Source organism: Camellia sinensis, chromosome 13 (assembly GCF_055761805.1).
Source record: "Camellia sinensis isolate YWXY chromosome 13, ASM5576180v1, whole genome shotgun sequence".
In the NCBI taxonomy this organism is placed as follows: domain Eukaryota; kingdom Viridiplantae; phylum Streptophyta; class Magnoliopsida; order Ericales; family Theaceae; genus Camellia; species Camellia sinensis.
Window position 1 is genome coordinate 119,431,559 of NC_138973.1, and position 16,713 is coordinate 119,448,271.

At 37.0% G+C, this 16,713-nt stretch overlaps 1 pseudogene; it reads left to right on the forward strand.

Annotated features, from left to right (window-relative positions):
- Positions 1 to 57, forward strand: part of LOC145805667 (cysteine-rich receptor-like protein kinase 10) — a 30,214-nt pseudogene extending 30,157 nt beyond the window's left edge.
- The last annotated feature ends 16,656 nt before the right edge of the window (positions 58 to 16,713 follow it).

Genomic DNA, 16,713 nt, shown 5'->3' on the forward strand with positions numbered 1-16,713 from the left:
CAATGACTAACCTTCTATGACCTTGTTAACGACTCATTTTAGGCATGGGATTTGTGAAAAGATGGAAGGGGTTAGAGATAATGAATCATTCATTAGTTGAAACTTGAAACATGTTCAACGAGTGATATTATGCGATACATTCAAATTGGTTTCTTGTGTGTTCAAGAAAGTGCAATAGATAGACCAACTATTTCAACAGTTTTGTCTATTCTTATCAATGAAATGGTTGCTATACCTGCTCCTAGGCAACCTACTTTCTTTGCAATTGTGAGTTTTAATGATGCCTATACATATGAAATTCAATTGTGAGTTTGAATGATGCCTATACATATGAAATTCCAAAACCTTGCTCCGTTAATGATGTCATAATTTCAGAAGTAGAGGATCAATGACATTTGCTCATGTACAATGGACATTTCTCATTAAACATACTTATCATTGTAAAACTTGATAGACCAATCTCTACTAGATGTTAAAGATCAAATGATTCAATGACATGTTGTGGTTAATTGCTAATAATTCTAAATTTTGTTACAATTAAATGAACAAATAGTTTGGGTTCATTTGCACAAAATTTGACTATACCTTTATTTATTTAGGCAAATAGATGAATATATTTTACAAATATTTTGGAAGGAACACTACAAGAAAAAACACTTTTGGCGACCACCTATTTTTTTGGTCGCAAATAGTCCACTTTCTGTAACTAAAATTTAACTTTTGGCGACCACAAGTTTTTGGTCGCAGAAAATCACCTTTTGGCGACCAAAAAAAAAGTTAGTAGCGGAAAGTATACCTATTGGTGACCAAAGGCTTTTTTGGTCGCGGAAAATTACCCTTTGGCGACCAACAAAAAAAAAGTTGGTCGCGAAAAGTATACTATTGGCGACCAAAGGCTTTTTTTGTCGCGGAAGATCACCTTTTGGCAACCAAAAAAACAAGTTGATCGCGGAAAGTATACTATTGGCGACCAAAGGCTTTTTTGGTCGCGGAAGATCACTTTTTGGCGACCAAAAAATCAAGTTGGTCGCGGAAAGTATACTATTGGTGACCTAAGGCTTTTTTGGTCGCGGAAGATCACATTTTCGCAACCAAAAAATAAAGTTGGTCGCAGAAAGTATACTATTGGCAACCAAAGGCTTTTTTGGTCGCGGAAGATTACCCTTTGGCGACCAAAAAAAAAAGTTGGTCGCGGAAAGTTATGGCGGGATAAATTTTAAAAAAGAGGATACTACTGTAATTACATGCTATTTTTCTGTTTAGGCATTAAAAGTTTTATAAAATAATATATAACCCAATATTTATGGGTTATATATTTTTTTGCCGAATATGGACAAGAAGCATGTTATTGGCAGAGTGGATTAGGTGCATGGTGAGTCATTGGCTTGGAGTTCAAGTCTCAGGCAGCACAAAAGAATTATTTTTTTTGGGTCAAGGCGCTGACTTTTGGCAACCAACTTATCTTTGGTCGCTAAAAGTTTACTTTTGGCTAATATGAATTGGACTTTCCGCGACCAAAAAAGTTAGTCACCAATGGTCACTTTTTTTGGTCGCTAAAAGTTCCCTTTTGGCTAATATGAATTGGACTTTTCGCGACCAAAAAAGTTGGTCGTGAATGGTCACTTTTAGTGACCAAAGGTTTTTTTGGTCGCAGAAAACTATCTGTGACGAGGCTTTAGCGACCAACTCGCGACCAACATATTTTGGTCGCGAAAAGGTTTTAGCGACCAAATATGGTACTTTTCGCGACCAAAATGTTAGTTACGAAAAGTGTTTTTTCTTGTATTGGAATCATAAATCTGAGATATTAGATATGTTTTCAATTATCTTTGTCATATTGCACAAACTTTCTTTGCATTAATTTGTGAAAAATAATTTTGTAAAGATGATGTAGGCTAAGGTTTTCGGTATTTGTATATAGGAAAATGCTAAAAGTAACCATTAGGGTCGTTGTTATTGTTGTGCAAAAAGTATATTGAAATGTATAAAAATATTTTGGAATATGTGAAGAGTGTATTGAGATTTTAAATATTTTAGAATTTAATGCTTTTATTGATAACCCTTAGGGTTAGGGTTGTCATCGCAAGACCTTTATATGTATATATATATATATATATATAATTTTAGTTATTAATTGCTGTCATAATCTCATTTTGAACTATCAACCTCATATTCTTCAGTCTTTTTCATTATTTAGAGGTGGTTCTAATTTACGGAATCCTCTATTATAACTTTAAGTATATGTAACACAACTTGTTTCTAGTGTTTTCTCTTCATCCTCTTACATTGTTTTTAATCCTCCCAACTCTTCTCATGTGTCAACTGATCTTGTACCTTGGTTTTTTTATTCTAGGGCCATTTCCCATTTTACAAATGGTGTGGATCATATTTCCATACAATGGCTTAGATTCTATTTAGGTTGGTCTCTTTTACCAAATTAATTTTTAATATGTGTTTGGATGATAATCATGTAATGAATGATTATTTTTGTTAATATTTTTGAATGGTTATCATGTAATAGATAATTGTATTTGTTGTTAATTGATATTTTTTATGATTATCATGTAATTGATGGTTATAAGACTTTTAATGTGTTATCAATATGTTTAATATATGAAATTGCTTTTAGTTTTAGATTTTTTGATTTAATGAATTGGTTTAATAATGATATCAAAGTTGCCGCCATGTTTGACTTTTGAAAAAATAAAAACTAATTTAACGAAAATAAATATATAAAAAAAATTATTTCTACCGTTAGAAGATAAAATTATATAAAAATGATGTATTTTAAATTTTTTTTACTAATTTAATTTTTAGTTTCTTAGAAAAATTTTCTAAAAATAGATTCTTAAAACCAAACCAAACAGAACTTTATAGCCAAAAAAGTTACAACATTATTTATTAAAAAAAGACAATTACATTTCAAACAATATACAAATTAACTTATACAAAATGAGTTATATGACGACTTTGTCCTTAAAATAGACCATTTGCAAATAAAACATCTTTGATGTCCTTATTTGGAACAATATTCAAAATTTATGATCAAATGTATCACAATTAAAAAGTCATGAATCAGAATAATACAAGTCCTAAATTAAGATATAAGCCTTAGGGCAATGAAAAGTGTTTTTATGTATCTTTAATTCGCCCTAAATAAAGATATAAGCCTTAGGGCAATGAAAAGTATTTTTATGATTAATGATTGTGAATTTATATATTTTGTGTTCTAACTTTTGGTATTTTATTAGAATCAATCATTGTTAAGCGTTTATTCTCGACATTCATTATGAATCAATGAGTATCTTGTTTGAATCAACGGATTAAAAGATTATTCACTTTGCTTGATTTGAGTTTTTTAAAAACACTTTTTAGAAAATTTCTACTTTCTTATTTTTCGTATTTTTTTTGTTTTTATTGAATTTTTTTAATATTTTAAGTAATTTTTTTAATTTTTTAGACACACCTAATATAAATACATTTAAAAGTATAATTTTTGTGAAAAAAATCTTTAAAAAGTTCACTTAATACCAAAAATACAAAAAAAAAAAAAAAAAAAAAAAAAATCTGTATACTTTTTTGTATTTTTGTGCATATCTTAATTTTTAAAAATAATTTTTTACAAATATTTTACTTTTTAGACACGTCTAAATAAGATGTATCTAAAAAAGTAAAAAAAAAAAAAAATACTTCAAATTTTAAAAATATTTACTAAAAACAAAAAAAATACGAAAAACAAAAACTTAATTTTTAAAAAACTTAATTAAGAAAACTCAAACCAAACACACTAATTATTATTTTATGGTGTGCGTTACATTAGTTGGTATAGAGCTTGTAACGTTACTGCATCATGGCTACGATTTGCGATGATGCTTAAAGATGACAAATGGTGATCTTAACCTGCTGAGGTTTCATGATAAAGACCAAGTAGAGATTACGTATAGAAGAATTATAAAGACCACGTGAATTAAATCATTGAAGAAGATGATACAGTTGCCATTCACATAAAAAATTATTCCGGGTTTGATTGTGGATTGGAGTAAACTATCAATTTTTGATAAAGAATCATTCATTGATGGAACATATTATTGATAAAGAATCATTCATTGATGGAACTAATAATATGTTAGGTTTATAATATTTTATACCTTAAATTATTGTCAAATTATTCGTAAGCTCTTGATTGTGTTTAATAGATCCCTAAAGTATATAAATTAAGGTTTATTTAATCTCTTAATTATCAATTAAATCTATTGAATTCTTAAAGTATTTAATTTAAATCTATTTAATTCTTAAAAAGATTACAAAAATAAAATATAAATCCAAAAATATTATAAATACACTATGTAGTTAAAATTTCATTTCAAAAAAATCTTAAATTTTATTCTATCTTCGAAAAATGGGCATCAGCCTTATGGTGAATTTCCATTATAAAAGTACCAGTAATTATCTATAGTAGTTTCTTATGTATCTTACTACGCGCTTGCCATTAGCTAATATTATATGCCATATTTCGTTTATAATTTCTAATTAATTGTTTTAAATTTTTCGCTAAGTTTTTTTTATTACTTAATTAATGTATTATTGTGTTCTATTATTATTTGTAGTGAAGTGTTATTATTTAAATTATCTAATTCTACTTCTTTAGTAAGACTCTAATATAAATGATATGATCGTTTGCATACCAAAATATTTTATTTAAAACTAAGTAAAAACAACTATTTCGTATAAGGAATTGGTGTGGCTGCTGTGCGGGGGTGCACAGCAGCCACTGTTGTGCAGCCATTTGAGTCCTTTTCGGGGCCTATTTTGATAATCGAACCGTTCACATTTTAGAATACATCAAGTAGAACATACCTGTAAAACATTAAGTTAATCGGATATCGTTTACCCATTTATCCACTCATATTTGTATCAACAAAAATAAATAACAATTGTAATTTAAAGTATTAAAATGAATACAAATGTGAGTGGATGAATAGGTAAACGATATCCGATTAACTTGATTTTTTATAGGTATGTTCCACTTGATGTATTCTAAAATGTGAACGGTTCGGATTATCAAAATGGGCCCCGAAAAGGGTCCAAATAGCTGCACAGGTGGCAGCTGTGCACCTCCGCACAGCGGCCACACCAATTCCTTCGTATAATAGGAGTTAAGATTAAGTGTCGATCGACAAGGACTAATGATAAATAATTTAATTTAAAACTTTAGATTTGGTTGCGAAATATTTGGAGTGAAAATTAAAATAATTAATTAAACAAAATAAAATAAATATCCTAAAATTTTGAATCCACCACTCACAAATGGGAGTAATTGTACTCGGTCTTTAGAAAATCATTTATTTGGATCCTATGATGTAAGTTGATTATAAATATATCGTCCAGAGAATTTGTATATCAAAATCAGAAAGTTAGGAATCATCTTCGCTTAGTACGGGCTGTCACCACTAAACTAAACTAAACTAAACTAAAATATAGTTGATACACGACCCGTCTTACTAAGTACGACTCTTCTAACAATTCTAATATACAACAGTGAAAACCATTGTATAACATAATTTAAAAAAAACCTTTATTACAATATATATATATCTAAAAATTATACAACTGCATCTAAATCAAATCAAAATTAAAATTACTAAATATAACTTACCTCATTTATTTTTTCAAGATTTCATCTCTATCCTAAAATAAAAAATTATTTCACACACTAATATTCAGAAACTAAACACTCTCACTCTGGACCAAGCCCTCGCCTGAAGCTCTCTGCCCCGAGTTCCCCCTCTCTTTCCTTCCCCTCTTCGATTGGTCTTCGCTTCCTCTCTGTAACGCCCTCAAAATTAACCCATTATATATCATTGACATTTATTATTTAAAGAAGACAATCTATTAATTCATTCATCAGAGTATTACAAAATAAAGCATTACATGTATCATCGAATAAAATGCCCTACAGGCTTACAACTTTTCAAGCCAACACTTGGACACAAAAATATGAGTTCTAACTCAATACAAGAAAAGCCCTAGGCTTGAATGTTTACATGTACTAATAATTTAAGACAGTTAACTAAAAGTAGTCTTCTTCAATCCAGAAGCCAAACCCTCCCAAGCTAATTCCTTGGAGGTAGTTTATCACCTGAACCTGAAAATGATGTTCCCATAAAGGGTGAGCCACAGCCCAGTAGAAATATACTAAACCACATATAAGTAATGAATAAAGCAATAGCATTCAACAGATGGTTAACCAAGATAATCAATTACTTCATTTTACAGTCTCATGACACTATTGTCTAAGATACGTTTTACTTTCCAATTTTATCAACATGGCTCAGAACCTGGCCAAACTTACAACAGTGAATCACATATATCATATTCACATCCTTCCAATATCAACAAACAAATGAGACTCAAGCTCAAATCAAACACTTCATACTTCCAGATTGATACACATTTTAGTGCTGTATCAATAAAACACTTCTATATAAATAAGCACACATAAAAGTGATGCTAATGGAGTCCATCCCCTATCTCCTCCCAAACAAGATCCGGTTTAGAGGTCCATCCCCTATCTTCCCCTAAACCGTGGAGTACATCCCCTATCTCCTCCCACACACAAAACAATGTATGCAAATGCAATGCTCAACCAATACATGTATTTTCTGTATCAATGCCATAGTCAAAATTAATGACTTAACCAATGTGATTAGTTCCAGTTATTCCTAATCCACATGCAATGTCTACAACAATCACGACTATCCTCCACCGATAGCCCAAAACAGTTATTTCTAAACTGAAAATAACTATGTCCACAATTCAATAGACAAATGATTCAAATTATCCAATTATGCCATTTAATCAATGAATTCCCCAATTCCATGAATTTAACCATCTTTTCCCAATTCCATGAATTACTTATACAAATCAATTCAATAATTCAATTAGGGTTTTTCCCAAAATTTACCAAAGTATTCCCAACATATTAAAATACCAAAACTTAGAACATAACCTATAAAATGGAGTAGGAAATCCCTACCTTACAGGAAAACAACCCAAATGGTGAAGACAGAGATGAGTACCCAAATACCAAAGTGCTCCAAATTGCCAAATGTTCAGATTAAATGGAAGCTCTCGACTCCCTCTATCTTTTTAATAAAGCAACTAGGGTTGAAACACTCTCTAAACAGATCAAACCTAAGAGAGAAGGTGAGTAAGGAGAGAGAGAGGTCGAACCTAGGGTTTGGAATCCAAAGAAGATGAAAAAGACTGATCAAATCCCGCTGCTGTGTATATAAACTGGACAGGCTCGCTCGAGCGAAGACTTGGTCGCTCGAGCGACCAGACACAGAGAAACTACGCTCGAGCCAAGGAAGCCTTGCTCGAGCCAACAACCCAAAAGCTCGCTCGAGCGAAAGAAAGCTCGATCGAGCGAAGAACTCAAACCCTCAGGCCTGAAACCAGACTCACGCTCGAGCGAAGGAACTATTGCTCGAGCGAAGAACAAACTAACTCGCTCGAGCGAAGAAAAGCTCGCTCGAGCCAAGAATGCAAAGCTACAGGTCCATACAGGACGCCAACTCTCGCTCGAGCGACCAAACCCCAGCTCGAGCGAAGAACAAAAACGACATCTCGCTCGAGCGACAAACTCCTCGCTCGAGCGAATAACCAAAATTCTGGACAGCAACACTTGGTTTCTAAACCCAACCAACCTGAACAAACCTGCCCAACACATCCTATAATTCCAAATAAGAAAATAAGGAACAACAACAACAACAATTATACAATGACAGAATCTACGGAACAGTCCGGATACAATAATCAAATGGGAAAAGACCGGGGTCGCTATAACCTCCCCCCCCCCTTCAAAGAATTTCGTCCCCGAAATTAGGCACAAATTTGAAAACAGGTTTTTCTCAATACCCAAAGATAGTATAGAACGATACTAAACAACTTGACCCAATACTGGTCACTTCATCTCTTTATCCAGAGGCATCCCACAATATATATAAAACAACATATATTTCAACCTGCACCACTATTATGCATTATTCCTTTCAATGTTAACAATTTCCATATCATATTCAATTGCATGATATATATAACACATCCAACAATGTAATCAACATATACAATGTTACACTAATCTTCTATAATGAAACAAGTTTCAAGATACACCCATTTACCAAAACATACTCAATGTTTTACAACTTAAGACATATGTAAAGCTCTTAAGTTCAATAATATAACAGAATCTAATTATAAGATTACAAATCAACAAACATGTCCGGATATTTCTTGCGGACTTCCAATTCACGTTCCCAAGTGGCTTCCTCCACTCCGTGGTGTTTCCACAAAACTTTGACCAAAGGGATGGTCTTGCCTCGCAAAACTTGATCCCGCCTATCCAAGACTCGAATCGGTCTCTCCTCATACGAGACATCCTCATCAACTACTAAATCGGTCCAATCCAACACATGTGATGGATCCGGCTCATACTTTCGAAGCATACTCACATGAAACACGTCATGTACTCCGGACAACTGCGGCGGCAAAGCTAAACGATAAGCAGCCTCGCCAATCCTCTCAAGGATCTCAAACGGACCAATGAACCGAGGGGACAACTTCCCACTCTTCCCAAACCTCATCAAACCCCGTCTAGGTGATATCTTCAGAAAGACATGATCACCCACCTCAAACACCAAAGGTCTCCTCCTACGGTCGGCATACGATTTCTGACGACTCTGTGCTGTAACAAGCCTCTTACGGATAAGCTCAACTTTCTCCGTCGTTTCCCTCACCAACTCTGGTCCCAACAGAGGTGCATCACCCACCTCGGCCCAACACACAGGAGATCTACACGGTCGGCCATACAAGGCCTCAAATGGTGCCATACCGATACTAGACTGGAAACTGTTCTTGTAGGCAAACTCTACCAACGACAAGTGCCTCTCCCACGACCCACTAAAGTCTAGAACACAACCCCGAAGCATATCCTCAAGTATCTGAATAGTACGCTCGGACTGTCCGTCAGTCTGAGGATGATAAGCCGTACTAAAGGTCAACTTAGTGCCTAAGGCACTCTGCAAACTCTGCCACAACCTGGCAGTAAAACGAGGATCTCTATCTGAGACGATCGTCACTGGGACCCCGTGCAATCTCACTATGTCCCGAATATACAAGTCGGCAAGATGATCTACCGAATCTCTCACGCGCATAGAAATAAAGTGCGCCGACTTAGTCAATCGGTCTATAACCATCCAAATAGCATCACTACCCCGCTGAGTCCTCGGAAGACCTACAACGAAGTCCATAGTGACATGCTCCCACTTCCACTCGGCAATAGGCAAGGGTTGCAACAAACCCGCTGGCCTCTGATGCTCGGCCTTCACTTGCTGGCAAGTAAGGCACTTAGATACGAAAGCTGCCACATCTCTCTTCATACCCCGCCACCAAAACTGGCGACCCAAATCCCGATACATCTTAGTGCCTCCCGGATGCACCGGAAGGTGTGAATGATGAAACTCTCAGAGTACCTCCTCTCGGCAAGACTCCGGCACAAACAGACGGTCACAGTATCTCACACTCAGGTCGGAAAATACCATCAAACCCTTCTCAACCTTCCCACCGGAAATCTTCTCACGGAGAGATTCTACCTCAAAGTCACCTCTCTGAGCCTCTAACACTCGAGTCACAAGTGAAGGCTGTGCAATAACAGAAAACAAGGCCGCAGCCTCAACGGATTCGCCCAGAAGTAAATCAAACTCCCCAAGTGCACCCAACATCTCCCATTCTCGGATGGCAATACTAGCTATGTCACCAACAGGTTTCCTGCTAAGGGCATCGGCCACCACATTGGCCTTTCCCGGATGATAATGCAACTCAAAGTCATAATCCTCTATAAATTCCATCCACCTTCTCTGCCTCAAGTTCAAGTCTTTCTGAGTAAACAAATACTTCAGACTCTTATGATCCGAGAACACCTCGAACCTCTCACCATAAAGATAATGCCTCCAAATCTTCAAGGCAAAAATCACAGCTGCTAACTCTAAATCATGTGTAGGGTAATTTTGCTCGTAAATTTTCAACTGACGTGAACCATAGGCAACTACTTTCCCTTCTTGCATTAGTACACAACCCAGACCCTCTCGTGAAGCGTCACAATAGACTGCATAACCCAATCCTCTCTCTGGAATAATCAATACTGGAGCGGTAGTCAGTCTAACTTTCAACTCCTGAAACGACTTTTCACAAGTCTCACTCCATACAAATTTGACTCCCTTCCGAGTCAGTCTAGTCAACGGTGATGCTAACCTGGAGAAATCTTTCACAAACCGACGGTAATACCCAGCTAATCCCAGAAAACTGCGGATCTCAAATACACTCTTAGGCTGTGCCCAATCCTGCACTGCCTCTACCTTGGATGTATCAACAGACACTCCTTCACCGGATACCACATGGCCTAAGAATTTGACTTCTCTCAGCCAGAACTCACACTTCCCAAACTTGGCATACAGCCTATGGGCTCTAAGTAACTCAAGCACCACCCTCAAGTGTGCCTCGTGCTCCTCCTCAGAAGGCGAATAGATAAGGATGTCGTCCACAAAAACGACTACAAACCGATCCAATCCCGGAAGATCCGGTTCATCAAGTCCATAAAGACTGCCGGTGCATTGGTGAGCCCGAATGGCATCACCAAAAACTCATAATGGCCATACCGCGTACGGAATGCCGTCTTCGGAATATCCTCTTCCCTGACCCTCAACTGGTGGTAACCCGATCTCAAGTATATCTTAGAGAAACAACGGGAACCCTTCAACTGGTCAAACAGGTCATCTATACGAGGCATAGGGTACTTATTCTTGACCGTAGCCCGATTCAACTTCCGATAATCTATACAAAGTCTCAAAGCACCACCTTTCTTTTTAACAAAGAGGGCCGGTGCTCCCCACGGCGAAACACTAGGACGTATAAAGCCCTTATCTAGCAACTCCTGGAGTTGGATCTTCAACTCAACTAACTCGGCTGGGGCAAAACGATAAGGTGCCATGGAAATCGGCGCCGTGTCAGGCACTAGGTCAATAGAGAACTCAATCTCCCGATGCGGTGGCAAACCAACAAGATCCTCGGGAAAGACATCCGAGTACTCACAAACCACCCTTGGCAATACAATCTGAGTCTCATTATCCTCACTAATCAAAAGGTTAGCAAGTAGCCCACTAAGCTCACTCCTTCCTCGCGGAACATACCCCGGTGGCAACACATCACCAACCCAGTCCCCCAGAAAATGAAAATACTCTCCGCTCATGGTACAACAAGTGACCCTCTGGCGATAGCAATCAATAACTGCCCGATATGACGATAACCAGTCCATACCCAAAATAACATCGAAACCTCTCATAGGCATAACGACAAAGGAAAATGGGATTCTATGATAATCAACCTCTATATCACAACCCCTAACACCTTGTTTCAAAATCAATTCACCCCCAAGAGGTGACACTACACATATAGGAGATGCTAACTGTGCTAACTCCAATTCCAAAACAGATGCAAATGCAGCAGACACAAAGGAATGAGATGCACCCGTATCAATCAAAACATTAGCAACCGAGTTGCAAAACAAGAAGGTACCTCTCACAACTGATGGAGTCGGTACAAGATCCTGCGCAGTAACAGCGTACATGCGCCCAGACGACCTCTGATCAACCTGCTCTCCCCTAGGAGCATAAGATTGCTGCACTGTCTGGGACGATGAAGCCCCCTGATTAACCCTCGAGGCCTGACCCGACTGAGCTGGCTGCTGACCCTGAATCGGCCTCAAACCAGATGCACCAGGTGTGCCACCCAACTGTGGGCAATACCTCTTCATGTGCCCTGGCTGACCACACTGATAACACGAGAGTGGCTGACCTCTACCCTGACTCTGGCTCTGAGATCGAGCCGAAGATGATGCTGCTCTCTGAACTCCTCCCCTCTGAGGACAAACTGGAGACTTGTGGCCCAGCTGGCCACACTTGAAACAGGTAATGTCTCCCTGACTGCCTTTCCCCGAACTAGCACTCGGTACAGGAAAAGTCGATCTAGCAAAGCTACCCTGAGACTGCTGGGGATTAAAACCCTTCTGTCTCCTACCATCACTCTGACTATCCTGACTCCTCTTGGAGCCCTTCTGCCCTTCCTCCTCCTCCTGCATCATGATCTCCATATGGGCTGCAGCATCAACCATACGCCCATAATCCCGAATCATAGTTCCCCCAACTCTCAGCTTGAGGCCACGCCTCAACTTCTTCTCAAACTCAATACAACGGCGTTCCTCAGACGCCACCAACTCAGGTGCAAACCTGGACAAACTAGTAAATGCAGCCTCAAACTCGGCCACTGAAGAACTCGCCTGCTTAAGCTGACAAAACTGGTCTCGCAGCTTCTCCCTAACTGCCGAAGATAAAAACTTCTCCTGGAAAGCATTCACAAAAGCCTCCCACGTACCTCCTATACGCCCCTTAGTAAACTTCCACCACTGACCCGCATCCCCCTTCAACTGGAAAGATGCCAAGGTCACTTTCAACCCCTCGTCTTCGATGCCAAGCATCTCAAACGTCTTCGTTGTCTGTTCGAGCCATTCATCTGCCTTAAGTGGCTCTTTAGGATCACCCACAAATTCATCCGGATTAGACCGGAAGAACTCCCTCTTCAGAAAGGAAGGCCCTGCATCCGCAATAACAGCCTGAGCTTGATTCTCAGCTCTGAGAATGCCTACTGACTCCCTGAATGCCCCTGCTATCTATCGGGCTAGAGCGCCCATAGCCTGCTGGCCTACTGGCTCGGCCACATTGGCCTGGCCAATTCCCTCTTGAACTGCCGGAATCTCCTCTGGCACAGGCACCTCCTGCCTACCCGGCCTACCACGCCTACCGCGTCCTCGTCCTCGTCCTGAAATCCTAATAAAGGAAACAAAGACATTAGCACATTAATAAATGTGCCGAAGCTAAACACTCGCGTCCTAATGCAATGGACAACAATAATTCATTCCACGTAAGCACATAATCACATAAGCACCTACGAATTTCATTCCCGGATAATGATAGTCCCAATGCGTTACTATAGTTCCGGTTGGAAGCAGCAGTGATCAAGTGCCTTTCCAACAAGACTACTAGAAACTCAAGGGTCCAATCAACATCCTAGAAACTACATTCCATACTCACATAATCACATAAACATGTTATCACGTAAGCAAATAACATTACACTAAGTCTCTATGAAACGAGACGAACCCAATGTGATACTAATCACTTCCCACATACCCAAAGTATTCAAACCCGGTACGCTCTGATACCAAGTTGTAACGCCCTCAAAATTAACCCATTATATATCATTGACATTTATTATTTAAAGAAGACAATCTATTAATTCATTCATCAGAGTATTACAAAATAAAGCATTACATGTATCATCGAATAAAATGCCCTACAGGCTTACAACTTTCCAAGCCAACACTTGGACACAAAAATATGAGTTCTAACTCAATACAAGAAAAGCCCTAGGCTTGAATGTTTACATGTACTAATAATTTAAGACAGTTAACTAAAAGTAGTCTTCTTCAATCCAGAAGACAAACCCTCCCAAGCTAATTCCTTGGAGGTAGTTTATCACCTGAACCTGAAAATGATGTTCCCATAAAGGGTGAGCCACAACCCAGTAGAAATATACTAAACCACATATAAGCAATGAATAAAGCAATAGCATTCAACAGATGGTTAACCAAGATAATCAATTACTTCATTTTACAGTCTCATGACACTATTGTCTAAGATACGTTTTACTTTCCAATTTTATCAACATGGCTCAGAACCTGGCCAAACTTACAACAGTGAATCACATATATCATATTCACATCCTTCCAATATCAACAAACAAATGAGACTCAAGCTCAAATCAAACACTTCATACTTCCAGATTGATACACATTTTAGTGCTGTATCAATAAAACACTTCTATATAAATAAGCACACATAAAAGTGATGCTAATGGAGTCCATCCCCTATCTCCTCCCAAACAAAATCCGGTTTAGAGGTCCATCCCCTATCTTCCCCTAAACCGTGGAGTACATCCCCTATCTCCTCCCACACACAAAACAATGTATGCAAATGCAATGCTCAACCAATACATGTATTTTCTGTATCAATGCCATAGTCAAAATTAATGACTTAACCAATGTGATTAGTTCCAGTTATTCCTAATCCACATGCAATGTCTACAACAATCACGACTATCCTCCACCGATAGCCCAAAACAGTTATTTCTAAACTGAAAATAACTATGTCCACAATTCAATAGACAAATGATTCAAATTATCCAATTATGCCATTTAATCAATGAATTCCCCAATTCCATGAATTTAACCATCTTTTCCCAATTCCATGAATTACTTATACAAATCAATTCAATAATTCAATTAGGGTTTTTCCCAAAATTTACCAAAGTATTCCCAACATATTAAAATACCAAAACTTAGAACATAACCTATAAAATGGAGTAGGAAATCCCTACCTTACAGGAAACAACCCAAATGGTGAAGACAAAGATGAGTACCCAAATACCAAAGTGCTCCAAATTGCCAAATGTTCAGATTAAATGGAAGCTCTCGACTCCCTCTATCTTTTTAATAAAGCAACTAGGGTTGAAACACTCTCTAAACAGATCAAACCTAAGAGAGAAGGTGAGTAGGGAGAGAGAGAGGTCGAACCTAGGGTTTGGAATCCAAAGAAGATGAAAAAGACTGATCAAATCCCGCTGCTGTGTATATAAACTGGACAGGCTCGCTCGAGCGAAGACTTGGTCGCTCGAGCGACCAGACACAGAGAAACTACGCTCGAGCCAAGGAAGCCTTGCTCGAGCCAACAACCCAAAAGCTCGCTCGAGCGAAAGAAAGCTCGATCGAGCGAAGAACTCAAACCCTCAGGCCTGAAACCAGACTCACGCTCGAGCGAAGGAACTATTGCTCGAGCGAAGAACAAACTAACTCGCTCGAGCGAAGAAAAGCTCGCTCGAGCCAAGAATGCAAAGCTACAGGTCCATACAGGACGCCAACTCTCGCTCGAGCGACCAAACCCCAGCTCGAGCGAAGAACAAAAATGACATCTCGCTCGAGCGACAAACTCCTCGCTCGAGCGAATAACCAAAATTCTGGACAGCAACACTTGGTTTCTAAACCCAACCAACCTGAACAAACCTGCCCAACACATCCTATAATTCCAAATAAGAAAATAAGGAACAACAACAACAACAATTATACAATGACAGAATCTACGGAACAGTCCGGATACAATAATCAAATGGGAAAAGACCGGGGTCGCTATACTCTCATTCTCATAGGCAAAAGATCTACAAAAATAAATAAATAAATAATATAATATTATAATAAAATAATATATATACCAGTCAGTGGAGCGGTGTTGGGCAGCCGGGCAGCCCGAGGGTTGCCGACATCAATTATATGTATTTTTTTAATTTTTTTTATATAATATAATATACAAAATAATATCATAATATAATATTTTATTATATATATATATATATATATAATTTAGGGATGGTTGGGGGGAGGTGGTGATGTCAAATCAGAATCCTCTCTTTGAGATTTTTACCTGACTTTTTACTTGCTGTGTTATTGGGTCTACTTTTAGGCCTAATTTTTATAACACGAACCGTTGATATTTTAAGATTTATTAAATATATCATACTTTTAAAAAATCAAGTTGATTGAATATCAGAAAGTATGTGTTCGGAAAACTGTTTATTAAATTTTTTTAAAAAAATATTTTTTAATTAGTTTTCCGAACACATACTTTTTAATATCCGATCAACTTGATTTGTTACAGTATGACATACTCAACAAATTTTAAAATATAAACGGTTCGAATTATCAAAATTAGGCCTAAAGGTGGACCCAATGACTCAACAAGTAGGAAGTCAAGTAGGAACCCCAAGGAGAGGATACTGATTCGGTGATGTCTGCCATCATTCCTTCTTTTTATTTATTTATTTTTTTAAAAAAAATAATAAGTAGTGTAATATATAAAATATTTAAAAAATATTATATATATATTAATTTATTTACAAACAACTAAAATATATACAGATACACAAAATTATATAAATTATAAAATAATATAAATAAACGGACTAATAAAATATATTTTAACGAGTCAAATGTGTAATATTTAGGTTCCAATCACACCTTCAACTTATATTTTGTTAATTCTTGAGCAAAACAAAATTAAAAATAAAATAAAATTTATCTATGCCATTTTCGTAGAGAATACAATTGTATTTAGCATATGTAACTAGTTTTTGAACTCCTAAGTTACCCCTAGTGGGCGAGTTGTAGTCTCATGAGGGTTTACAATGGATATAACCAGTTTTTTTTAAGAAAAAATATTTACAGAAATAATTGTTAATTTTAATATATTAGCAGAAGAATTATCAAAGTTCAAAATATTAGTAATTAGTAAAAATAATTTATCTACCTCTATATTCGGTGTGTGTGAAAATTATAATTCACAAAAATATTATTTAATCTCAAAATGGAATAAGACTCTAGTTCTATAAGAAGTATGCTTTGACTCAAATCTCATAGATTTATGCGAGTTAAATTAATATAAATAAATCAAAATATCTCGCATGTAAGTTATGAAAGACGCTAGCATAAAAGAA